We start from the raw sequence: 14239 nt of genomic DNA, 5'->3' as shown, positions 1-14239 counted from the left end.
AAAATTTAAAAAGTAGTAGAAGCATTTTTTAAAATTCTTTTACCTTTTTACTTTCAATTATTTGGATAGTAAATGAAAAATTGTTTTAATATTAAATTTAAAAAATATTTAAAGTATCTTTTGTACATTTTATGATAAAAATTGTTATAATATTTACAAGGGATACTAAATCACTTTAACGTGTTTGAAAATGAAAATATTTAATATTAAATTTTCGAAAAAAATAATAAAACTATTTTTTGAACTTTTTATGATAAAAATTTTTTTAATAAAAAAAAATCTAAATTGCTTTTAACCGTTTGAAAATAAAAATATTTAAAAGTTTTTTTTTTGAAAATTTAATAATTTCCAAAAAAATAATAAAACTACTTTTTAATGTTTTAATTATTTTAATAATAATATAAAATTTGTGAGGCCTCATAATTGTTTTAATCCTAAATTCAAAAATATTTTGAAATAATAAAAAAATATTTTATTAAATTAAAGATTAAACACGAAATTATTTACCATCAGACAATGAAAAAAATATTTCAACTTTCTTTTCCAAACATATTTTTGAAATAAAAAATTGTTTCAGTCTTAAAAGAAAATTATTCTCCATATAATAATTATTTTATTACCAAAAAATAATTCAAATATTAAATAATCGCTCAAATAATTCTTTTTTTTTTAAAAAAGAACACTTTATATTCTATATATATACAATTCTCTGCGATATTTTCTTTTCTGTGGATAAAAACAATTGTAAATAGAAATTTGTCTATAAGGATATAAATTTTAGATGATAAAAATATAAATTTAAGGAAAATTGCTTCCGTACGATGAAGCAGTAAACGATCACTATATATATCTATCGACTGAACACATTGCGGACTTGAACTACTGACGCACATTGAATTTTAACTCTTTTTTTCTTTATAGTCAACTATAAAAAAAAATCGCAAACTCGAACGCAATTTTTTCACTGTTGATTAATTTTTTTTCGTAACAAATTTTTATATTCTTTATATAGATTTCATCATAAATATTTGTCATTATCTTTTTCTTTTTATAAAGAAATGATAAATAAATTGTCTTTCAATTGAAAATTAATGAACAATAGAAAAGTAGTTAAGAATTTTTTTTTTTATTTAAATAATTTTTTGTTGATAATTAATTAATAATGATCATTGTTATTATTAAGTAATGCTAATGATAATAATTATTAACTAATTTGCTTTAATTAATTAATAACTTATTAATTATTTATTTACTATTCATTTGTAATTTATTTATTATTCAATTATTATTTATTGTCTGCTATTAATTTATTTTATCAGTAATTTATGTTATTAATAATTCATGTTGTTAGTAATTTACGTTATTAATAATTTACGTTATTAATAATTTGCGTTATTAACAATTTATTTTGTTAATAATTTAAAATTTTTTTTAATTAAAAATTAATTATTTTATAATAAAAAAACTGAATTTCGTCCTTTTAATTACAAAATATAAATAAAAAAAAAAATAATTTTACAAAAACGGTATTTAGATTTTTTATAACAACTAATTAAAAAAACAGTATTTAGGTTTTTTTTACAAAATAATTTCATAAGTGGTATTTAGTCATTTTTATTAGGAAATAATTAAAAAGAAGCGGTTTCAAAACAAAAAAAAATAGCAAATATTTAATTAAAAGTTTTTAAAACAATAAATTTTATTAAACAAATTTTAGTATTTCGAAGAACTGACTCAATTTTTTCTAATTAAAATTCACAAATTTTAAAATCCATTAAAAAATTTTACTTAGATTTTTCAAAAATTTTAAATCAGTTAATTTTTTAAAGTAATAAGGGTAAAGAAATAAATACCTCGTTAAAAAATTGAAAATCATTTATTGTTAAAGAATAAATTATTACAACTAAATCATTGAAAATTATTGACGACTGATGGAAAGTAAGTCTAATGAAATATATTATGTACAAAAAGAAACAATTTTAAAGTCTACGAATGCAGACTTTTTAGGATAGACAATATAGAAAAAATAAATTCTCTCTGCGATAATTTTCGGAGACGTTCGAGTTAATTAGAAAATTAATAACGAAAGTAAATTATAAAATCACCTTTTACTTGAAATTTGAAGAACGGAAAATTTTTATTTTTCTGCAAATTTTATCAAAAATCTCCTACTTATTTTTTTTATTTTACTTTTTCCTGAAATCTTAAAGTGAACTCTGAAATTATTTAAATGTTTATTTTCTATATTTGACATTTTAATATTTATTTGATTCATTATTAATCTTATTTGCTTAATTTATTATTTCTTGTATTCATTATCAGTTAGCTCTCCTTTATAGCGTGTATTATTCTCTCTGACTTTTCTAAATTAAAAAAAGTGCACATTAATTTTGAAATTTTCCGCCAAATAAATTCTGATTTCCGTCACTCTCAGGAAGGAACTACTTTAATTTCAATGCCTAAAGGAATAAAAAATTAGTTTTTGTATAAATTATCATTTAACTTTAAATTTTATTCCTTTTTTGTATTTTTAATCAGATTATACAAAGTTTATTAAATCATTTTTATTTTTGAAAATTTTCCTTTATTTTTTGATCTTATTTATTTATATATTTTTTTCCAAGTCAATTAAAATATTTTTTTTTCCAAATAATGAAATTTTTTTCGCTGATAATTTTAGTCGATTTGCAAAAAAAGTAAGCAGATTATAATTTTTAAATTAAACACAATTCTTTATTACTTTTAATTTAACAGAAAGTGATTGAAAATAAATTTTCTTTTATTCTTTATCACTTTTAACAAAAGTAAATTAAAAATAAATATTTTGCTTTATTACCTTTGGGTAATATTCTTTATTACTTGTAGTAATAAAAATTGTGTTCGATTGAAAAATAATGATTGATGTTTAAACGAGGAAAAATTTTTCGTCACTTTTGATGAATATACATAAAAAAAAGTAGTTTTTATTTCGAATGACATTTTTATGCAATCTGTTGTAAAATCTATTATAGTACAAATATGATATTGTCATTTACAGCAGGCATTATCTAGTTGGAAGCATGTTTTTCTTCTTTTTTTTTTTATTTTTAAACACTGCAACGAATGAGCCTCATGCCAATTGATGATTAACGTGTTTCGGAAATAGCGACTGTGTTCCAATTTCTAGCGCGTGAATACTGACCGATACTCCTAAAAAGTCTTCATTTCCGTGTTTGGAAAAACAGAATTTTCAATCACTCTCGCAAACATCGTGTTTTCATGATTTCATACAAATCCCAGGGTTTAGGTTATACGTTTTTCAAAGTGCGAAATAAAAAACAAAAAACGAAGAAAAAAAATTAGATGTCAAGTCTATTTTTGCTTTGGAATAAATTTCACTTGCAAAAACTGACTGAAATTTAGTTTTAATCTTCATCTGTATTTTTTAAAAATTTTTTTTCTATTTTTAATTAGTTATATTAGTTTTTTTCATTTACATCGTATTTACAACAATTCGACAAAATTGGTTGACTGAAATTGACTTTTACCACTGAAAAATTGTATTATTTTGATAATCGATAGCAAAGAAACGAAATTGGAAAATTTTTTCTGACCACAATTGAATTTTACTGACAATTATTCTGCGATTTAAAAATGTCTGACTGAAATTTACCTTTACTACTATTTTTAATTAAATTTATAATCGTTGACAAATTTAATAAAATAAATTTATAAAAATTCAATTATTTACTTAAATGAATAAATAAATAAAAATTATAAACAGTAGTATTTACAAAAATTGAAAAAATATTTTACTGTCTGACTAAAGATTAATTTTTACTACTAACACTAAATTTTTTCAAAAATTTTTCACGTCTGATTGTAACTGACTTATACTACTGAAATTAAAACGACAAAACTGAATGTCTGACTTAAAATTATTTTTACTACTTATTGATAATTCTATTTTCAAAAAAATTGCTTCTTAGACTATTGACTAAATGATTGGAATTAAAATAAGTGTCTAACCTTTAATTTACTTACACTACTGAAATTAAAACGACAGAAATTTGAATGCCTGACTTAAAATGGTTTTTACTACTTTAAATTAAATACTTTAAATTAAAAGATTGTTCACTTTAAAATCATCAGAATTGAAAAAGTTAGCTGACTGTAAATTATTTAAACTACTAAAATTGAAACTACAAAAATTGTATGTCTGACTAAATTTGATTTTTACTACTGATTAATAATTTTATCGTCTTAAAAATTGCTTCTTAGACTAAGAAGTTTGAAATAATTGAAATTAAAAAAGTTGTCTGACTGTAATTGACTTACACTACTGAAATTAAAAAACAAAACTGTATGTCTGACTTAAAATTATTTTTACTACTTAATAATGATTTTATCATCTTAAAAAATTCTTCTTGGACTATTATAACTTTGAAATTTCTCGAATTGACAATGTTGTCTGACTTTAATTGACTTTTACTACTAAAAGGAAAACGACAAAAAATTTTAATAATCTGTCTGACTAAAACTGTGTTTTACCACTGAAACGAAAAATTATAAAAAAGTCAAACTAGTTGCCTTTTTCATTTATAAAAAAATAGTTCCATTTCTTGTTTTTAGAAATAATTTCGAATTTATTTCTTTTTATAAAAAATTAATACATCTACGTAACAAAAACCAATATTTTTATTTATTTCATTTATGAAGAAAAATTGAAATATTTATTTATTTTTGAAAATAATAAATATTCTTATTTGCGGAATAAAAAAAACAAAATGTAAAAATTTATCATAATTTTTAGATTTGAAATAAGAAACCGTAAAAATAAAAAAAAAACAAAAAGAAGCAAATGTATAAAGTTTCCAACGAGAAGATTATATTTACATAAAAAAGTCATTCTTTGAAAATCGAGAACATTCCTCTTTTGAATTCTAGTAAATTTCCTTTAATTAGAATTTTGCATTTCCAGAAGCGTGCAGATTTCGACCTTTGAAATTTAATGTGCACAGCTGGTTCAGTGCTCACGTTTGGAGCAAACATGTCGTTTTGTAAATTTAATCACTCAAGTAATTAATGAAAATGTACGCGACTTTGAAATTTAAATTAATATTATTTTGCAAAAGAAAGAACAAAAAAAATGTATATATATCGAAATGTATTTAAAAAAAATTTACAACTTTTGAAATTAAATTAATAAATAAATTAATGAATTAATTAATATAATTTTGCAAAAAATATATATATCGAAATCTATTTTTGTTTGAACGATAACTTGCGATCTGAAGTAAAATTGTGTACATTTTGCTTTTTAATTAAAAAACAATTAAAAATGGAGAATTGTGGTAACTTTCAATACGAGTATTTTATTATTTTATAACTTTCTTTCCGCACATTCACAGAAAAAAACTTGATTCAAATGAAATTGGAAAAATTTTATTACAAAAAGTTATTCGACTTTTATGGAATAAACATTTATTTACCACAAATAAATTTTTTCTGTTAAATTGTTTTTTAAAAGTTCGGAAATTGTTCTTTTTTATGAATTACTAAAAGAATATTAAAGTTTTTGTTATTAAAATCATATTATTAAAGAATTATTTTCAAAAAAATGAAATTTAAATCAAAATTAATTTTTGTTAATCAACTGCTATTTTTTTCAAAAAATTCAGAAATTATTTTTGTTTTAAAAAATGACTAATGAAATATTAAATTTTCCTCTTAAATGTGTTATTAGAAAATTATTTTTTAAAAATTAAAATTAAAATTCATTTTTTCATTTCAATCAAATGCTTTTTTCTCCTAAAGGTCAAACTTTTCTTTTAATAAAAATCCCAAAGGATATTAAATTTCTTTTCGCATAAATATTGTTAATAAAAAATTGTTATTTTAAAATTTTAAATCATCGGAATTAAAAAAATTAATTTCCAGAATAAAAATTATTCTAAAAATTATTCTTTTCAACTAAAAATTATTGAAAAAGTAAAATTAACTTAAAATGTTTTCAATTTCCGAAATTAATTTTTTCTTTTCAATCAAATGCTGTTTTCTGTGAAAGGGCAAACATTTTTTGAAATAAATAAAATCCAAAGGATATTAAATATCTGTTCGCTTAAAAATTGTTAATAAAGAATTGATCTTTTAAAATTAAAATTATTATTAATAAAAAATTAATTCATTAAATTAAAATTACTATTGTTATTATTCTTTATTATTTTATTGATATAATTATTCGTTTCAACTAAAAATTATTAAAGAATTAAAAATTAAAATCGAAATTAATTTTTTTTCAATCAAATGATATTTTTCTTTAAAAGTTCAAAACTTTTTTTTTTTAATAAATTACCCGAAGATTATTATACTTTTTTGAACATAAAAATTACTGTTAAAAAATTGTTCCTTTAAAATAAATATTACCAGTAAACATTTTGATGAAATTAATTACATTTAAAAGTTACTTTTTTGAAACAGAAATTACTTAAAAAAATTACTATTGAAAATTATTCTTTATAAATAAAAAAAAATACTATTTAAAATTATTTCTTTAATAAAATTTACTGCTAAAAATTACATTTCAAAAATTGTTCTTTATAAATAAAAAGTACTATTAAAATTTATTTTTTTGAATTAAAAATAACAGTAAAAAATTATTTTCTTTTCGAAAATAATAATTTTTTTCCAGTTTCTTTTTAGAAGATGGGGGAAATTTTTTTTTCTAGTTCTATATACAAGAGAGTGACGAGAAAATCAGATTACGTATAGACGTGTGTTCTATATGAGAGGTCGTTAGCTGTATTTGAAAAGGGAAAAAAGAAAAATATAAGAAATAAAGAAAAGAAGAAAAAATTGTCAAAAGAAGTTTCAACAACCCTGACCATTCCCATGTCTTCCAATTTAAACATAGGTGGATAGTTGAAAATGCGACCTCCACACTAAATTCTATCCGCGCTTGTACTACCTTCGAAATAATCTCTTGCATCGCTTCCGGTCCGGTCACTTCCGACGTATTTCCGCGTGACCGGAAGTAATATCATGCGCTCTGCTCGCGATCGGGCGCGTCACGTCCGGCCTCGACCTCGCTCGTAATTTATTCTCTTTTTGTTATCATAACCTTTTGCCGTTGCACGTTTACCTCGTTTAATACGATTGTATATATATATATATCTTTCATATTCACGTAATCGCTCGTTCGGCACTCGTTGTCACACAGTGGTGTTTTAATGGTCACTTTGATACATTTTTACCCCTGGTATTTTTTTTTTCGTTTTTTTTTCTCCCCTTCCCCCTCATACCCTTCTCTTTATTAATTAAGAAACAATCACAAATCGAATTTTATCAAAAAGCATAATAAAAAGAAAATGAAATCATTTTTTTTTCTCGCATTCACAAACGAAAAATCATGCGCACTTTTATACGATTATTAAATTTGTATATATATTTAAACTGACAATTTATTATTTGACAGCTGTAGGAAAGAAAAGGAGAGAGAGAGAGACATTTCATATTTTATTTTACGTTTTTATTTTTTTTTTAGTGGTTTTTTATTGGTGGAGAAAAAGATTGTATATAATTTTTATTTCCTGCCCGCAAAAATAATAATAAAATTATTTTAGTAATTGTCTTAAAAGTTTTCTTATCTCCGAGGGGTAATTAAATAATTTTATCTTGCGAGATGAGGAAATTTTTATGATGACGATTAAAAAAATTGGGATGAGGAGAATTTGGAAAAAATAATTCGTAGAAATTTTTTTTATTCGGATAAAATCGTTATGTTTTTGGAATTATATTTTGTGAAATAAATCTCAATCTCAAATGAAAATTTGTGATTTCATAGAATTTCATAATCTTGATGCTTCAAATTTTTGAGAATTTTGTCCAAATTTTTCAATTTTGATTGAAACTCGGATTGAAATTTAAATTTAAATTTTGAAAGCGAAATTGCAATTTTTAACAATGGTTAAGTCAAACAAATTTTAATTTTTGATTAAAATTCAAATTGGTGTACAAATTGAGATACAAATTGAAATTCAAAATAAAATTTGAATTCAAACTTAAATTAAAATTCAAATCAGAATTAAAATTGAAATTTGGAAAATGAAATTGCAATTTCAAATATTGAGAAAGTAAAAAAATTTAATTTTGATTGAAATTACAACTAAAATTAAAATTTAAATTTTGAATGTGAAATTGAAATTCAAATTGACATTCAAATTCAAAATTTAAATTGAAATTTATATTGAAATTCAAATTCATATTTTAGTTAACATTCCAATTGAAATTTAAACTGAAATTAAAATCGAAATTGAAATTTGGAAAACGAAATTGCAATTCCAAATATTGACAAAGTAAAAAAATTTAATTTTGATTGAAATGGCAACTAAAATTAAAATTGAAATTTTGAATGTGAAATTGAAATTTCAAATGTTGAGAAAGTTGAAAGAATTTGAACTTTGAAATTTAAATTCAAATTCAAATTGACATTTTTAAATTAAAATTTATATTGGAATTTAAATTCATATTTCAGTTAACATTCCAATTGAAATTGAAATTGAAATTAAAATCGAAATTGAAATTTGAAAAACGAAATTAAAATTCCAAATATTGAGAAAATAAAAAAAAATCAATTTTGATTGAAATTCAAACTAAAATTAAAATTGAACTTTGTGAAACAAAATTAAAATTCCAAGCATTGAAAAATTAAAAAAAAATTCTATTTGATTTCCCGAATTCAATTCGCGATTCTCTCTCAAAATACTAAAATCGCAAAAGTATTTAAACATTTGAAAATGCTTTTTAAAATATTCCAAAAATTAAGAAAAAAAATTACCCCTATTTTCAAAAAATAACGAAATATTTAACATTTTTTTTAATATCTTCATTTCAAAACATTTTTTCCCGTTTTTTTCTTTATTAAAAAAATTTTTTTTACTCATTTTTTTCAAACAATTTTTAATATCTCCAATATATTGTTAATATCATAAATCGCTTGTGATTGCGAGAAGTTAAGAAAAAAAAATCCGAATTTGCGTGCGCCTAGCATTCAGAAAATAAAAATTTCTGAAAGGTGGAAAACTTATAGACTCAAACAAAAAAAAAAAAAAAAAAAATAACAAAATTCTAAGGAGAAATAGACATAAAATATATTAATCAAAGCACCAGTTTCTATATATATATATAATATAGGAAATCGGATGAATAAAACATCCGAATAAACATTTGTTTGTATACTTATTTATGTGGGCCTATAAAGAAAAAGAGAGAAAAATGAGTAAAATAAAAAAAAAAGAAGGAAAGAAAGAAAGGGAAAGATGAATTGCTCTTAACTTGAGCTTTTTTCCACTCGTTTATTCGAAAACTCTCGTTCGAGTGCCAAAAAAAAAGAAGTCTGAGAAATGTATAACGAGTTATTCGCGAAACGAAAATTCATCTTAACACAAAAGTTGTACATTCTCACTCACACACACACAAACAAACAAATATAAATAGTAAATAAATACGTACACTTTATATATAGATATATATATACAAATATGTATAAAAATATATTAATATATAAATATATAAATATATAAACATATAAATATATAAATATATAAATATATAAGTATATAAATATATAAACATATACGAATTTTTATAAAAATATATTAATATTTATATTTATTAGTATTAATAATTAATAATAATGAAAAATAATATTAATACTAATATTTATTTATATATTTATACAAATATATATATTTATATATAAAAATATATTTATATTATATAAAAAGTCACATATACTTCTGTATAAAAAAGATTTGTACATATTCTGTAAACAAAAAATCGAACAAATAATAGAATATCGATAGTAGATTTTAGGATATAATAATTGAACCCCATTAATTTGACTTCGAGAGGACAAAAAATATTTTTTTCATTAACACAGAGTTTTATTATATTTTTTTATTATCGCTTTTTTCTCTGTCCTTAAAGACGAAATTTTCAGAGCTGTTTTATTTTAATAAATTGAAAGGTTTTATTTTACTAAACGTATATATTTGCATAATATACACAGTTGGGGTAATAAATACAAAAAAGCGAAGCAAAAAAGCAAAGTAAAAAAAAAGAAAAGTCAAAAGCAAAGTATAAAAAAAATCTCTGAAAAAATAATTTGCCTATAAGTAATTATATAATGACTGAATATAAAAGGGTTTCTAATTATTATTATTATTATTATTATTATTATTATTATATGAAAATGTATATAGAACAAAAATAAGAAAAATCAGCTCTTGAAAAAAAAATTTAAAAAAAAATTTTTTTTTTGAATTCCATTTTAAGAATGGAAATACTTCAAAGCATTCCATTTGAGGTTTTTTTTGGGTTTTTTCCACCCTCCTCCCGATACCCACCCCCCAAAAGAGGCCTAGACAGAGAACTTTAAAGTTGAGCTATATATATATCTAGAGTTATTTCTGTAAAATGACAAAGGATACGTGATAAGGATGAAAGGAAGGAGAGAAAAGCAGTGGAAACTGCACAATACCATTTGCACCAGTTCTTAGACTTCGTAATAGAAGAGACGATATCTCGGCCTTAATACGAATTTTATGCGAGTTAAAAAAGAAAAATGAAATATGAAATGAAAAAAAATCAGGAGCTGTAAAGAGAAATATAAGTAGAGAAGAAATAACACTTTTTGTCAGAGATATATTTACAAAAAAAAAAAAAAGAAAAGAAAATGAAAAGAAAGGAGAATTTCATAAGGTGTGATTATGAAGCTCCACTGTTGAAATTCGAGAAAAAATTGTAAATTGTAACTATTTTCTTTGCGAATTCTATTTTAATTTCAGACTTTGTTTTCTTGGATTAATTTTTTTTTTATCAATACAGTCGAACCTGGTGGAATGTAACATTTTTTTTACAATCAATAATGTTCGATTATTTTCACGTTATTTCCGAAATATTGTAAAAATATTATAAAATAAAATTACAAAACAATTTTTTAAGAATTTTTTAATGTAATAAAATTTTAAAAATCGAGTTGCATTCCAACAGGTTTAACTGTAAATAGAATTAAAGGAAATATTAAAAAAAAACTACAATAACTGTGCTGCAAAAATACGAACAATTATTTATAATAATTATTCGATTTAATAAATTAACTAGCAAAAATTTTTTAAGAGTTTTTTTAGGCTAACTTTTTATGACAGAATTAGCAATTTTAAAAATAATAGAATTTAAAAATTTGTGATTCAAATTTTTGTTGAAAACACTAAAAAAAAATTCAATTTTGGAAAACTTAAAAATAATTGCTGAAATTCAATTATTTTCAACAGTGATAATATTCTTCTTTCATAAAAGTCAATTATCTTTCAAATTAAAAAAAAAATTCTCGTCAAAATCCCAATTATCTTTATAAATAACAAAATTTTTCCCCAAAGTTCAATTATTTTCAAATCAATTTCAAAATTCACAAAAATAGTACGCAAACATTTAACTATTTTCATAAATAATAAAGATTTCTTAGAAATTCAATTATTTACAAATTTTTTATAAATTCCTTCGCAATAATTCAATTATTGTTATAAATAATAAATTTTTTTTAAAGAATTCAATTATTTTCATAAAAATTGAAATTTTTTAAAGGAATTTAATTATTTTCATAAAAAATGAAATTTTTTTAAGGAATTCAATTATTTTCATAAAAAATGAATTTTTTAAAAAAAATTCAATTATTTTCATAAAAAACAAATTTTTTTAAGGAATTCAATTGTTTTCATAAAAAATATTTAAAAATTGTAGAAAATAATAATTGATTTGAAATGATGAAAATAATTTTGAAGAAGTTGGAGTAACAATATTTTTATATAAAATAATAATTTTATCACTGGGTTATTTTTAATTATTATAAAACATGAAGAAACCGATCACTCCGAGCCTTCGACTCGGAGCAATCGCTATCTTCATGTTTTTTAAAAATATTCTTATAAATTATTGAATTTAAAAGAGATTTGAATTTGAAATTTTTAAAATTCTGAATTACTGTGGAAAAATAATATTAATTAAATATTTATTTAAAAAAAAATGTTATTGTTGTTTTTAAATAATTTTACAATTAAAGGAATTCGTAAATAAATGTAACAGAACATTTTTTTGAGTAAAATTTTTTTCTTTATTTTCTAAAAATTTAAAAATTTTCAATTTTATTTTCAATTAAAATTTGTAATTGACAAATAGAATAGTTTCTTTTACAAAATAATGAGTTTCTGAAGAATATTGTTATTGAGAAATATAAATTAAGCATAAAATGAATATATTTCCTGTTTCTTAATTATAATTTTTTAACAATTAACAATTTTCTCATATTTTTTATAAATAAAAAGGAGAAAAATTTGCATAATTTAGATCAAAGTGTGAACAAACGCAGAATGAAAGAATGAAATACGAAGATTATTTTATTTCACTTATTGTCTTATTACCTAAATTAAATACAAGTCGAGTTTTACATTTTGAATAAGAGAGAAATTATAATTTAAAAAAATCAAATAAAAACAAATTATCAAATTTAATTCAAGTTAAAAATACTTATCAATAATTAAATTAAGTTGAAAACAATAATAATTTAATTATTTTGCTATTTTCATAAAGAATAATAATTAAAATAATTATTATAAATTTGTAATTTTCTCTGCTTTGTTAATTTTCTTTTTTGTATTTTTTTATTCGTGACAAAAGAGAATTTGTTTTATTTATCTACTTACTAAAAAAACCGTTTCAACAGTGCAGCTTATTATTCACAAAGTATTCGTTGTTAATGTAAGAGGAAACAGAGTAATAATATTCAAAGGGATTTATCTTCCTGTATAGTTGATTATTCCAGAGATGTTTAACATTGTTAAAAGCAAATATTGCCAAATATTTCGATAATGAATTTCATTATTAATTAAATATTCTATTATAAAATTTATTGAAAAAAAATTTGCACGAATATCGCACAATAATAGTTTTTTATTGTCTATTATATTTAAATAATTATTATTTTATTGTATATTTTCATAATTAAATTATATTATAATTATTTAAATACTTAAATAATTATTTATTTTAGTATAACACTTTTCTAAGGATATCAAATTGAAACAAAAAATGTATAATTGTTGTGATGCAACAATTTTGTTTAAATTTATTATTTTAATTAAATACGTAAGAATAATAATTATTTAAATAATTAAACGTAAAAGATTGATTAATAATTAAACAAAATTAGTAATGCTTCAAACAATGTTTAACGAAAATTCATTCGACTCATTTCTTTTCTATTTTAGGTGAAAATTGTGTTATTAAATAATACACTTTTTTTTATACCTAATATATAATATGCGAAAAAACAATTGCCAAATCGAATATAACTGTTTTTAACTTTTTAAGTGGTACAATTTTTTACAAAAAGAGATTACATAAACAATTGTATTGAATTTAAATGATAATTGATGACATGGAACTGAAAATGAAAGAAAGTTAATTGAGATAATACAAAGAGACAAAGAGAGAGAGGGAGAGAGAAAAAAATATATGAGATTTATTTTTATTTTCAGTGAACTAAAAATAAAATTCGATCGAGAACGTATGTATAGGTGTGGCGTATAGTATATTGTCCTGACATAATCAAAATAAATAAAGAACAAAAAAAAAGGATAACAAAAAGGGTATTTTAATTTTGATTTATTTACGTTGATTTAACAAAAATTATACAGAATCACGCACAGTTTTTTATTTTCTGTAATAATAAACGATTTGTTTTAACAATATTCAAATTTCTCGTATTGGAAAAATGTAATCCTTTTGTAATTTTTTTTTTGTAATTTCTTTTCGAAAATTTGTTCTAACAATTTTTTCTTGTTATTTATTTTCGAAAATTTGTTCTAAAAATTTTTCTTTGTAATTTCTTTTTGTAAATTTTCTCTAAGAATTTTTGTTGTAATTTCTTTTCGTAAATTTTCTCTAATAATTTCTTGTTTTTTCTGTTCGTAAATTTTCTCTAAAAATTTTTTTTGTTCTTTTCGTAAATTTTCTCTAAGAATTTTTTTCTTGTTATTTCTTCTTGTAATTTTTTTTCTAAGTTTTTTTTTTGTAATCTTTTTCTCTAAAAAGTATTTTTTTTAACGAGTTTTTTCAAAGAGTTATGTTCGTAATTTTTTTCTAAGAACTATTTATTTTTCTGTAATTTTTTTTTTGTAAAAATTTTTCTCTTTGGTTGACATTT

At 20.7% G+C, this 14239-nt stretch overlaps 1 protein-coding gene across 5 annotated transcripts in view; it reads left to right on the top strand.

Moving 5' to 3' along the window:
* LOC122509320 (potassium voltage-gated channel protein Shal) overlaps positions 1-14239 on the top strand; it is a 219543-nt gene that overhangs the window by 165290 nt on the left and 40014 nt on the right. The gene's annotated exons all lie outside the window — the stretch shown is intronic.

The sequence above is a fragment of the Leptopilina heterotoma genome, unplaced genomic scaffold (genome assembly GCF_015476425.1).
Source record: "Leptopilina heterotoma isolate Lh14 unplaced genomic scaffold, ASM1547642v1 Lhet_60, whole genome shotgun sequence".
NCBI lineage: Eukaryota > Metazoa > Arthropoda > Insecta > Hymenoptera > Figitidae > Leptopilina > Leptopilina heterotoma.
This window is presented reverse-complemented; position numbering and strand designations above follow the sequence as displayed.